The sequence below is a fragment of the Desmodus rotundus genome, chromosome 11 (genome assembly GCF_022682495.2).
Source record: "Desmodus rotundus isolate HL8 chromosome 11, HLdesRot8A.1, whole genome shotgun sequence".
Taxonomy (NCBI): domain Eukaryota; kingdom Metazoa; phylum Chordata; class Mammalia; order Chiroptera; family Phyllostomidae; genus Desmodus; species Desmodus rotundus.
In genome coordinates, this window is record NC_071397.1 from 59040289 (window position 1) to 59054888 (window position 14600).

Below are 14600 nucleotides of genomic sequence, written 5' to 3' on the forward strand. Positions count from 1 at the left end.
ATGCCAACTACTGCTAAGATGACACAGTGAAACCAAAGGAACTAATTTCAAAGGGCAATTGTAATTTTAAAAAAGAAAGCAAACTCATGAATGGAAAGAGAAAATGCTAAAGTGAGAACTAAATGATTTCAAATATTACAATGAGATTAGTGACTAGTGAAGTGTTGGAATTAAACAACAGAAAGTCCCATTTTTGCTATGTTCTAAGATGTTCTTCTGGCCCCATTGACACCTCTGTCTGTTACAGTGTTTCTCTGCCTTCCTTTATAGTAAAACCCCACCAAAGAATTGTTTCTACTTACTGTCTTGACATCTTAATTTTCCATTCTCTCTTAAAAATACTCACATAAAACTTTTGTTGTTACCATTCCATGGAATTGCTCTTAGCAAAGCCATTAATGAGTTCCATGCTGCCCAATTAAAGACTCAACTCCAGGTTCTCTTCTTAATTGACTTTTCATCAGCATTTGCTTGCTCCTCTTCTTGAAACTGCTTTTAACTATTTTTTTAAATGTCTACTTTCAAATACATTTAGCCTCACACATAAGCTGCAAAAATAGTTCGGGGGTTCCTGTGTACTCGGCATCCAGCTTCCTCTAATGGTAGCACCTTTTATAACCTTATTGCAATTATACTCAGAACTTCCAAAAACCATGCCTGTCTTCTTTAAACTCTTTCCTCACTTGGTTTCTGTTATAGCATCCTCCTGTTTTCCTTCCCTTCTCAGTCTCTTACGTGAATTTGTCTCCACGTCTCTATTTCTACATGAGTATCCCAGGGTTCAATCCTTGTTCCTCTTCTCTTATTAATCTACATTTGCGTCTCATGTGTCCAATAGCTTTAGATAGCGTGTATATGAAGAAGTTCCCATATTATTATCACCAGCCTTGAGCCCTCCATTGAATTCCTGGCTTGTATATCAAACTGCCTGCTCACCCTCTGCTCCTTGGCATCTAATGGGTATCTCACTTTAACATGTCATCACTGAGCTCATTCAAGGCCTGTCATCCAACACTTTCTCCAATGTTCCCCTTCTCAGTAACTGGTTCCATCATTAAGGTGTGTACTTAAGCTGATGACTGGAATTTTCCTGGAATATTCTCTTTCTCTCATACAATGTCATTCAATCTAACAGCATTCCCTATTGTCTCCAACCTTCAGAGTATGACCTATACCTGAACAGTGCTCACCACCTCTTATTTATCTCTACCATCCTAGGACAACCACCTTAATCTTTTTCCCAGATTATTGCAATAGCCCCCTAACCAGTCTCCAGGCTTCCACCACACTCCCTGAAGCATGTTCTCCATGGGGCAGTAGGACAGTCTTTTGAAATGTGAATTATGTCCTATCAGTCTTCTATTCAGAGCCTCTCAATGTCTTTCCACAGATATATAGATATAATAAGTTCATTCCTTCCAAACAATGAAGTCCATGGCACTTGTCATGTTTTCAAGATCTTATATGATCCACAATATCTTCTCACACCAACTCTCTAACTGAATTGGCTTCTTTAGCTTGCACAGCCTTCAGGCTATTCCCTGAATACCTAACATGTTCCTACTTGTGGGCATTTGCTGTTAGGGTTTTCTGTGCTAGGAACTCATTTCCCCTGCTAATCCCATTTAGGATTCTGCTCTTCCCCTCAGAGAAACCTTCTCTGGCCATCTTATCTGAGGCAATATCCCCTTTCCCACAGTTCTATTGCCATCCAGGCCTGTTGGTCTTAGTGAGAATCTAGTATCAGAGGGCTGGTTGGTTGGTTGGTTTTTTGTCTGTCTTTTTGTCTATCTCCCACACTAAAGTAAACATTCGAAGGGAACCAGGACTTTGTCCGACTTTGGTTCTGATACTCTGCGTGACATACAGTAGACGCTCAATGAATATTTGTGGAATAAATAGGGAAAAAACCAGTAAAAGCCTATGTACACAAATGTTCTCAGAGAACATGAAATATTTAAATTGGCAATGATGAAAATTGAAATCCAGATTAAAATTATAAGATTTTTGCAAGGGCTAGTTAAATCAATGAGTAATTATAAATACGTCAACGTCAAATATTTCAGATATAAAACCATTTTAATTGGTTTACCTCAAATATTTGTAGTCAACTTGAAGTGATACATAAAGTCTGCCCGTTCCCCCCTGTGTGAACTAAAGAAACGTGGCACATGGTTTAGTCTCTGCCCATATGACTGCCTTCCAGGGTCAGTGCCAGAAAGGTGTGAAGCTTTTAAATTATAGCCTTGGTTAGCTTAATAACTTGATAAATAGTTTCTTCTTTCATCTTTAAAGATATATACACATGAATTACATGTATAGACTCCATTCTTATAATATGAATTTCTCATTCTCCCTGAGACAGTGTTCTATCCTTATATAGCCCTAAAGATAAAAACTGATGTCAGGTATATCCAAACCCAAAGTATTATTTATACCTATCCTTTCGCATTTTTACTTTGTAAATCAGCATGTTATGTCACGACATCTGACCAAATGGGTCTAAATTATAACAGTATTTGGGGGAAAATGTTCTCTGTATTAATATCCTATGTAAAAGATAACAGATTAACAACTCTTATAGATGCTCAAGGAATGAAAATGTGGTCATCAGATCTCACAGCCAGCAAGTGTGAGAGATGCAAACAAAACAGCTTTCAACAGGCAAGGACTCAAGGAATATTTTCCTCATGCTCTCTTTTTGAGAGTACTGTCAGAAATAAACTGTATCCCACAGAAGAATGACCAGGAAAACTGTGACAGTTGGACAGGAAGAAAACATTTAATATAATTAACTGGTACAAAACAGAATATAAATGTTTTTAACAAAATAGAAATGTTATACAAATTGTGAGAGTAAAAGGAAAAAGAAAGAGGGAAAATTGCTATAAAGGTAATTTTCAAATTATGCCTTTATAGGAATTTTAGTGGGAAAGAAAACTACAAACCTTCCTGAAAAACTATAAATACGTACATACGTACATACACACACACACACATCAAAGGAAATAAACTATGTAGTTAAGTTTTAACTGTAAAAAATAAAAAGCATAAAATAGTATGCCAGAACTAAGCCTAAATTTATGTGTCATAATGGTAACTGTTATGAGCTAATGTACCTATTGTATTAGTTAGGGTTTAAGCTGTTCTGTCAAAGAGACTCCAACACCTAGTAAATTAAATAAAGTAAAACTTTCTCTTTCTTAAAAGCTGTCCAGAAATGCACATTACAGGATTACAAGGAAAATCTATTTCATAAGACCATGCAGAGACTTAGGATCTCTCGACCTCTTGGCCTGGAATTTTACAGCATTCTGCCCTCACCAGCATTATCTATGTTGGCTCATAAACCCCAAACACCCAAGAAGGGAGACAAAAGAATGCCAGGGCAAGTGGTTTTGTCTTTAAAAATAAAGTTACACATTTTCCTTTCGCTCAAAGACTTCATTATGTGGCCAAGTTTAATTGCAAGGGAGACTGTGAAATAGTGTTGAAAGTTCAAACTGCATTGCTTAGAAAATTTGTTTTTCTGAATCACAAATCTCAAAGAATTTGTCAAGAAATCAGAAAAAATGGGGGAAATGGAATTTTTTGAAGGAATCAAAATCTTATCAAAAACATTATTAATTTAAATGAATCCACTGACATCAAATTGAAAGCAAGAACAGGAATCACTGACTTTAGCAGTTGAAGATTAACAGAGACAGTTCAAGGGAACCAGGACAGGACATAGAGAAGAAAATCAGCCCAATCAGTCTTGTTTTTAGCTGATGCTGTGTTACAGACAGGAGAGAGGAGTGAAGAGGAGAGAGAGAAAGACAGACAGAGAGGCAGAAAGACAGAGAGAGAAAGAGAGAAATCTGGATAGCCACAGAAAGCTCCTCTTAAATCTTTACCTGGGTAATAATCAGCACATGAAGATGAGAAAACTTTTTAAAGGTGGATAAAGAACCACCCAAAAAGACTGGAGGAAACATTCCTTAGAGTTTACACAAGACCAGAAATTATTTCTGTTCCCATTAACCAGACTGGGAAAACCTCACAATTCAAGGGGCACCAGATAAAGTACTCAGAAGGCTCTTTCCTTAATACCAGAAAAAAATAGTGCTAAAATAAATACTTCTCTGGTCCCTAAAGCAAAATCTCCAAATATTCACAGTATTTTCAGGTAACTTACCTGTGTTCCAGAAGAAAACTCAAGAATATTTAAAGGAATACAAAAATATCCAGCATATAACAAAGTAAAATACATGATGTCAAAACAATCAATAGTGCACCCAATTAGAAGGTACACTAAGAAGCAGGAAAACATAACTCATAATGAAAAAATCAACTGAAAGTGATGCAAAAATGATACAGGTAATAAAATTAGAAGACAAGGATATTAAAATGGTTAATGTAAATTATTCTTTTTCTTCAAGAAGCCAGAGAAAAGATTGAGAATGGTAAGTGGAACATGGAAGACATGGAAAAGACCAAATCAAAATTCTAAAAATTAAAATATACTTGTAAGATGAAAAATATACTGAATGGGATTAATAGCAGGTTAGACACTCCAGAAAGAAAAGAGTAATGACCTTGAAGTTATAACAATAGAAATTATCCAAAATAAAACACAGAGAGGAAAACTCTAAAAAAATAAAACTGAGTACCAGCCAAATATACATATAATTGGAGTTCCAGAAGGAGATGAATAAGAGGGTAGAAAAATAATGTGAATATATAATAATTAAACTTTTCAAAATCTGATGAATCCCTGTATGCAAGAAATATAAGTAAAGCTGCAAAGGACATCATAAGCAAATTGCTTCAAACCGGGGATGAATAGAAAATCTTAAAAGCAGTCAGAGAAAAAAGACAAGCAGTCTTCTTATAAGAAATAATGCTTCCACACTCGAAAACCTGTACATGGATATTTATAGCAACTTTATTTGTAATTGCCAAAATTTGGAAGAAATCAAGATGTCCTCTAGTAGCTGAATGGATAAATAAACTGTGGTCCATCCAGACAATGGAATATTACTGAGTGCAAAAAGAAATGAGTTTCAAGTATGAAAAGACATGGGCAGAACTTAAACACAAATCTAAAATTTCAAAAGTGAAAGAAGCCAATCTGAAAGGCCATATACTTTAGGATTCCAACTGTATGGCATTCTTAAAAGGCAAAGCTATGAGGATGATGAAAATGTGAGTGATTGCAGGGGTAAGACTGGGGAGAGAGGTGAATAGGGGGAGGGGTGAATAGAGGATTTTTAGAGCAGTGAAAGCACTCTGTATGATACTATAATGATGGATATGTGCCATTATATATTCATTCAAACCCATAGGATGTACAACACCAAGAGTAAACTCTTACGTAATCTATAGTTTGGGTGATTATGATGTGTCAATATAGGTTCATTAACTGTAGCAAATGTACCTCTCTGATGAATGATGTTTATAATGGGGGAGGCTACACGTATGTGCACAAGCAGCATATGGGAAATCTCTGTACCTTCTTAATTTTGTTGTCAATTGAAAACTTCTCTAAAAAATAGTCTTTAAAACTCTGAACAAAATTAAAACTGGGCTACCTTATACAAAAAAAGGAAGAAACAACGTAAACCAGAAGGTAGTAGGGCAACATTTTTAAAGTGCTGAAAGAAAAAGTCAGTCTAGAATTCTAAACTCAATATCAAATCTCAAAAAAAAAAAGAATTTTTCAGACATACAAAAGCAGAAAGAATTAACCACCACAAAACATGCACTATACAAAATGTTAAAAGAAAGGCATTTCAGCAAAAGATAAATGATAAAATATGAGAATCTGAGTCTACCCAAAAGAACAGTGAGTATTGAAAATGGTATCCATGTTACTAAACATGAAAGATGTTCATTATTTAAATGCCTTTGAAAAATAATTGTCTAAAGCTAAATAACAATGCATTACAGGGTTCATAATATAACATAGCTAAACATTTCTCATCTAAAAACAGGTTCAAAATACATGAAGCAAAAACTGATAGGACTGCAATAAGAAATAGCCAAATCTATAATTACAACCAGAGATTTCTCCTGACCTCTCTCTCAATAATTGGTAGACAAACTGGCAGAAAATCAGTAAGGATACTGAGGACTTACACAGCGCTATCAACCAAATTGACGTGATTGACATATTTAGAACGTTCTATCCATCAATAGCAGAATACGCATTCTTTTAAGTGTGAGCAGAATATTTGTTGGTAGATAATATTCAGAGCCATGAACAAATCTTACTCAATTTAAAAGGATTTAAATGATACAAATTATGTTCTCTGATGACTATGGGATTGAATTAGAGGTCAGTAAAAGAAAGCTATCCGAGATACTCTCAGATATTTAGAATCTAAATAATACATTCATGAAAGAGTATTGCCTACTCAAAACTGAATTAAATATAAGATTTTTAAAAAGGCAATGATGTCAATTTGCTTGAAGAGCTGACAAATAGCCATTAAAGTCATTTCAAAGAGACATTTTCAAAGTCTTCTGAGCTTTATTTGAACAAATACATGCTCTGACAAGAGTACAACCATAAAGGATTTGGGTGTAGCAGTTTGGTTAGTTTGCAAAAAATCAGACTTACTCCTATATAGCCACACAGAATTTTTTTAAATCCTCAAAATTATTGAAAAGACAAAATTAATACTCCAGCAGTAGATGTGCTACCAGAGCTGATAGTCTTTGTCCTCCTCTCAGGAAAGGCAGATACATTCTTTAATTTATTCTTGCTTTTGCTGAATTGTTCAAGTGTCCAATCACTCTTACAGAGTACCCAGCATGTGCCACGCTCATTTTAATACAGCAGAGAGAAAAAGATCCCTGGCTTTCATGGACAGAATATGCTAGTAGGACGAGTGGGAGGGATTACAATTAACAAATAAACAAAAATGAAACATGGCAGGTGAGAAATGACATGTAGCAAAATAAAGCAGGCCAGGCAGCTAGAGATACTGATAGGGAGGACCAGCTGGAAGAATGTTTCCTAATGCAAGGAAATACTCGAATTGTTTAAATTTTTTAAATTTAGGGTTAATTTTAGTTGCCTTTGAATGAAGTCATCATTGTATCAAATTTTTCACACTTTTTTTCATGGAAGGACAAAAGCGTAAGTTTGCCAGAGAGGCAAAAATTCAAGCAGGTACCAAAGTCACTAAAAAAAACATTGCAAAACAGTAATTTTCAGCCTTTTTAATCTCATGGCACACATAAAATAATTACTAAAATTCTGTGGCCCACCAAAAATACATAAATTTTTTACCGATCTGACAAAAAAAAATTAGGTATGATTTTGATTCATTCCTGCTAGGTGGTTATTGTTGCGCCGACATTTTTTTATTTGGTAATTTCAGGGAAAAGAGGTCAGTGCCCCTGACTAAATCGTGAGGTGCTGCATGTCTTAAACGTTCTTGTGGCGCATCAGTGCAAATTGCTGACATAAAAGATGGAGAAAGCTGAAAGTTGTGTGTGTGTGGTACCTAGGATTTACATTTATGAAAAGCTCTAACACTAGTATCCTCCAAACCACACACACACACACATTCATTCCCTCCAAAAGTTCTAGGGTCTTTCAGCTGAATAAACAGCTTGGTGCCTGACTAACTGAGCTTGAAGATACCCCTCCCAGGCCATTTGCCCCAGTCAACATTCCCGTAATTCCAGAGCATATAGGTCAGTGTGCCATGAGCATCCTGCAACCTGTTTCTGGCCAGTTTTCAGCTGATGGGCTACAGTCACGTGGGACCGACATCCGCTGTCCAGGTGGGATGTGTAGCAATGACAGAGAGTCGGCCTAAGTGGAGTTCGCGTCTTCAGATGAGAACTTTTGAAATGGTACAATGACCTTGGACATTAGATGCTCCTTTTTTTGCATTAATAGTTACAATTTTTTTTTGCCAGAAGGATATATTAATTGCATGAAGAGTTATAATAATATAACAACACCTCAGCTAATTATTAAAAATATATTTTTTTAAATCTGATGTCAAAGACATTATTTAGGTTTGAAATTCTGGTATACACACTGAACAAAACAGGTCGTAAACTCTCAGGTAGAGGGACGTTAAAAATCATTGAGTCCGCAAACACGTCTCATGTTTTGATCTCTTTTGCAAAATGTCCCACCGAAGCGGTCCGCCTTCCTTTCTCCTGCTATATATTACATCCCATTACTTTTTTCTTATAACCAGAAGTTTGTACCTTTTGACCACCTTCACCCATTTCATCCCCCCCCACCTTCCACCTCTGACAACTAACTACCAATCTATTCTCTGTATCTGTAAACTCAGTTGTCTGGGATTACACATTCGAGTAAGACCATACGGTAATTTTTCTTTCTCTGTCTGAATTATTTTACTTAGTATAATGCTCTCAAAGTTCCATCCACATTATTGCAAATGGCAATAATCCCTTCTTTTATGGCTTAGTAATATTCTATTGTGTGTCTGTGTATGCATGTATGTACATGTATGTATATACACATATACATGCCTATGTATACAAGGGGAGACACAAAAAATGGAATTTATTTATAAAAAATTGTGTGTTTATTCTTACATGTTTGAACTTTGGTCACCTTCAAAGTGCTCTCCATTTGACGCAACACACCTATCCAGATGTTTTTCCTACTGCTCAAAACAGTTTTTGCACTTGTCAATTTTGATCCCTTTTAGTGCTTCTGCTGTTTTTGGTTTCACCTGTTCCCTATCAGCAAAATGTTTCCCTTTGAGGACTTCTTCATCCAGGAAAACAAAAAAAAAAGTCTCTCAGGGACCAGATCAGGTGAATAGGAAAGGTGGGACCTGGGGGTCATGCCATTTTTGGTCAAAAATTGCTGAACCCTCAATGAGGTGTGGGCAGGTGCACTCGTAGACCACCCTTCATGAAATGAAGCCGAACGCAGCCTCTCACAATACCAGCTGTGCACTGACTGATACAGATGGGTTCTTAGAACACTCACCTAGCAGGGGAAGCCTGTACTACAAGGGGCTCACACTCCAGAAGATAATTCTTGTTTTGGGGGGGCCCCCCTCGTATATTATATCATATTTTCTTGTCCATATATCCATCAATGGACACTTAGGTTACTTACACTCATTTTTCTTGATCAAAAGATATGTACGATAAATCTTATTCTAAAAAATTCTATCAGAATTTTGAGGTCCTAAAAATGTATCATAAATGATCAGTATGATAGTATATTATAAATATTTTTCTTGGGGGAAAAGTGAGCTTTTTGTTTTTATCATGATAGAAACCCAGGAGCTTTTACATCATATGGTGTAATAAAAGATTCCAAAAGTTGGCCCTGGCTGGTGTGGCTCAGTGGGTTTGGCACCTGCCTGTGTACCTAAAGGTCACCAGTAGGGTTCCTGGTCAGGTCACATGCCTGGGCTGCAGGTTGGTTCACCAGCTGGGGGCATGTGAGAGGCAGCCAATCAATGTGTCTCACCCTCTCTTTCTCCCTCCCTTTCCCTCTCTCTAAAAAATAAATAAAATAAAATCTTTATTAAAAAATTAAAAATGAAAGATTCAAGAAGTTTGAGAATCACTAGACAAGGCCATGGAGCCTTCAGAATGGTTAGATTTCTTTTCAGGATTTATTATAACTAAAATGTCACATTGTTTTTTTCCCCAACACAGTAAGAATGGCAAAAACTTGCCACCAGAACTAAGAACTCCGCCTTCCTCTCTGGACGACAGGTGAGCCCAGCCAGAGGGTTGAGTTGTATCCCAAGTAGAAACAGAAGCTGACACAGTCACCGTGGCATCCATTTGCTCTGACCCAGTGACTATGTTGCTCTTCTCCTTGTGTGCTTTAACTCTGGCAAAAACAACCTACTTCATAAAAGGGTCAGAATTACAAGGAAGGGCCAGCCTGGAAGCTGGGAGTTTTCTGTACCACCTAAAGTCGCCCCGCAGCATGCCGCAGTCACTCTCACAGCAGCACCAAGGAACTGCCATTGCCAAGGGTGTGGGAGGGAAGAAACAAGGAGAGACACAGTGCTTATGTTCAAGAAAAAAACAAACATTTTTTTTCTCCTTGAAAGATGACGATGACTTATCTTAAACCTAATATCTGCATAGCTCTGAAAAGTTTGACACGCAGTATTTTGGTATAAGTCATTGGTGTAGACCATGGAAAAGCAGAAGCAGCTCACTGGTATTCTAATGTTCATTATACTTCTTTAAAGTTCTGGGCACCTTATCCCGAAAGGGTGAATGGCAGATACACTGTCTGATTTTAACCACAGAAACCTCTGTCACAGTAACATAAAAGGGGAATGAAAAGGGCTATGAAATCAAAGTGTGCGCGTGACTTTGATGTGGGCAGAGTTGCCTAGTGCCTGTGAGTGCCAAACTTAATGGAACATTTCACCACCTGTGACCATCAGTGACCACTGATCCTTATCTGTCCAGGTTGATTCGGTTTCAGGTGCAAGATATTTAGGTCCAACATAAAATATGTAAATCAGCATTCACATATGCTGTCCTTAAACCTCACCCCAAACACCCCAAAATAAATAATTCAGGGGTAAGTTTTAATGCTTAATCATCGCTCACCCTGATATATTAAATTCAAGCTATAAATTTGCCTGATGTTTTATTTCCATGCAGAATAGAATACCCTGCCTTCAAGTGTCAGTCCAATAGGACATTGGCTGGTCATTTCCAGGTTTGTACGACATCCGTCTAATGCCCCAATACAACTGTCTGAATAGTACGTTTCAAACTATAATCTGCAGTTGAAATTAGTCTTATTAAAAGCAGAGTCTCAGTCAAAGTGAACACTTATTAAATTAATATTTTCTAAAATTATAAAGAAAACTACTTTGTGACTGTTCTGTAACAGTTCCTCATGGGTGTGCAGGCAGATTGAGCCTGTCTGAAGGCTTCTCTTCTATCTCCGAGTACAGAAAAGGAGCAAGAAGAGATGGTTAGAACTAAAAGGGAGGAGCAGACTGAGCCTCAGTTGGACACAGGATTTAGGTTGGAGAGAGGACAGCGGCCAGGCTGAGCCTAGATGCTGAGTCACCGCTCTCCAAAGGGTGCTGCTCTCCCTACATATTTCTATAATTAAATCCCTGTCTCTTTATTATCTCCTGTTCAGTGCAAATTTCAAAGTGCCTTTTTTATAAATAGAAAAGATATCACATTTTTAGAGCCCACAATCAAAGTGTAGTCTAAAGAATTTCAATCTGAGGATTTAATGAATCAACTTATGTATAAAGTTGTATCAAGCTAAAGAAATTGTTACATTTATTATATATTTAACAATTCTTCTCTAATGCAAATAATAAAAATTTTCAAAAACTGGCCTCACAGACCCTGACAGGTGTGACTCAGTTGGTTGGGCATCGTCCCACAAATTGAAAGGCCTCCAGTTCGGTTCCCAGTCAGGCACATGCCTGGGTTGCAGGGTTAGTTCCCAGCTGGGGCACGCGCAAGAGGCAACCGCTTGATGTTTCTCTCTCACATCGATGTTTCTCTTCCTCCCTTCTTCTCTCTAAAACTATATAAATAAAATCTTATTTTTAAAAGTGGTTTCAGAGTTAACTTTGCTGAAAGCAATACACAGTAGAGAAAAGAACATGAGATTTGGAATGAGATCTATTTAGGTCCAAATCTTGGCACTAGTAGTTATGAGCTGTGTGACCATGAGTAAGATTATTAATCACCCTGAGCCGTTGTGTCTGCACCTGTGAAATGAGGATAATAAACTGTCTTACTGGGTCGTGGTAAATATTGAGGTTGTCGTACATATGAGTAAAGCTCCTAGTTCAGTGTCTGCATGTAAGGGCTTGAAAATAATCTTTCCTTTTTACCTTTTCCTTCTGCCATTTACATAAAGCCGTTAGTCCTTCATAAATTTTCACAAAACTACAGTTAATGAGCTGTGTGTAAATTATCGCCTTAGGAAAACTAAATGGACCCAAAGTTCTCCTGACCTCCAGGTAATGATAAAGGCTCTAAGACTCCGACTGATCATGAAGAAACTCATTTATTTCTTCCATGAAGCTTTCCTTGACTACAGCAGCCCTCGTTAACTTCCTCTTCTGCTGTGTGACCCACAGCAACTGAGTCTTGTACCTCACAGCACAGCATTTCATCCTATGCTCTTCGGCATTTTGGGTGACTGGTCCTGGCTTCCAAATAAAACGGAACCTTCATATTATAAAGGCACAATTTCTTCTTGTTTCAGCCTCGAGAATAAATTTATATTAATCTGCTTAGGAAGAACCATACTTAGTCCAGGACTAAACAATTATTTCCAAGAACCTCAATGCTAATGCAAACAGTAATGTAGAGTGTTCCCAGGAGCCCTGAAAACTAACAAATTCCATTTGTAATCTCAAACAATTAAAGACATGCTTGAGTTAAGTACCATCTTATTAAATAAATTAAAATTATTGAAGTCTTTGAGTTAAAAGCAATTCTTATAAAGTTTTCTGAGAATATATTTGAAAGTAGGTGTGAAGTGTTAATTTTCAAAGGGTTGATAAAATTAAAGAAATATTTTACATTTTTTTATATTAGAAACAATAAAATTACCTTTCCTGGTAATTAAAGTTCTTAGGGGACCCATTAAATTTGATCTATTCAGACTGCTTCTAGGGTCAGTTTTAAAAACTGCAGAGAATAGTGTCTCACATATATTTAACTCTTTCTCATTATTTTTCACCATTTATTCCCCCTTTACCTTCTACCTCCCTCACCCCTCTTTCCCTCTACTAATCACCATACTATTGTTGTCTGTGAGGTTTTGGGGTTTTTTTTCTTAATCCCTTTACCTTTTCACCCAGCCCCCTCCCCACCTCTACCCCACTGACAGCTGTCAGTCTGTTCTCTGTATCTATATGTCTGTTTGTTAGTTTATTTTGTTCATTAAATTCCATATATATGTGAAATCATATGGTACTCATCTTTCTCTGACTGGTTTATTTTTTAGAATAATACTCTGCAGGTGCATCCATACTGTCACAAAAACATAAGGTTTTCTTTTTATGGCCAAGTAGTATTCCACTCTGTAAATGTACCATCGCTTTCTTTATTCACTTATATACTGATGTGTTCTTGGGATGCTTCTAAATATTGGCTATTGTAAATAACATTGCAATGAACACTGTGGAGCATATATTCTTTGAAATCAGTGTTTTGGGTTTCTTTGGATATATTTCCAGTAGAACTGCTGGGTCACTTTTGAAGGAAACTCCATACTACTTCCCACAGTGGCTGCACCAGTCTGCATTCCCACCAACAGTGTACAATGGCTCCCTTTTCTCCACATCCTCACCAACATTTGTAGTTTGTTGATTTATTGATGATTAGGCATCTATTTAACTTTTTTAATGGAAAAAACATTGAGTTGTTGCCAAAATATTTTGAAAATACAGAGACTTCAGTAATATTATAACAATTCTAGACTCCCTACAACCCAACAGAAATGGTCGTGTGCTTGTGCTTTATGGATCAGATCGCTTCTCTCTGTGGAGGGGAGGAACAACTGCTCCATGGAAAAGCATTGTAGTGTAGGAAATCAAAGTTGGAAGCTTATTTGTGAGGCTTGTGGTTGGAAAACCAGTCACTATTCACTTTTTGAGGTTTTTGAAAAGTCCCTTCCCTATTCCTTATTTCCACGAAGGATGAAAAATAGATACCATGTGAATTGGGATGTACACAATCATATTATATTTTTCCAGTTAGAAACTGCTAATTTGATTAGACATCACTGACTGCTAGAATGTAATCACACAGGTATGTACATATATATGCAATTATATACACATGTGTATTTGATTCATATATATGTTTCAATTGGCATTTTTCTCTTTAACATACTTTAATAAGTTGTTCAGTTATTTCTTAATTACTTAAATACCATTACTGATTTCCTTAGTAATATCATTGCCTAACAATGAATAGTAAGACAAAATGTGACAGGATTTGCTTCTTGAAACCATATAAGCAAAACCAGGTATTTTTATTTTATTTTATTTTAATTTTTAAATTATTTTATTGTTGTTCAATTACAGTTGTCTGCATTTTCTCCCCACTCTTCTATCCTACCCCAGCCAAACCCACCTCCCTCCCCTGCTTCCACCCTCCCCCTTGGTTTTGTCCATGTGTCCTTTATAGTAGTTCCTGAAAACCCCTCTCCACATTATCCCCTCCCCACTCCCCTCTGGCTATTGTTAGATTGTTCTTAACGTCAATGTCTCTGGTTATATTTTGTTTGCTTTTTTCTTCTGTTGATTATGTTCCAGTTAAAGGTGAGATCATATGGTATTTGTCCCTCCCTCCCTGGCTTATTTCACTTAGCATAATGCTTTCCAGTTCCATCCATGCTATTGCAAAGGGTAGGAGCTCCTTCTTTCTCTCTTGTGCATAGAATTCCATTGTGTAAATGTACCATAGTTTTTTGACCCACTCATTTGCTGATGGGCACTTAGGTTGCTTCCAGCACTTGGCTATTGTAAATAGTGCTGCTATAACATTGGGGTGCATAGGTTCTTTTGGATTGGTGTTTCAGAGCTGCATGGAATGTCAGAGATTTTCCTATCAATGTTTTCCTCTAGGACTTT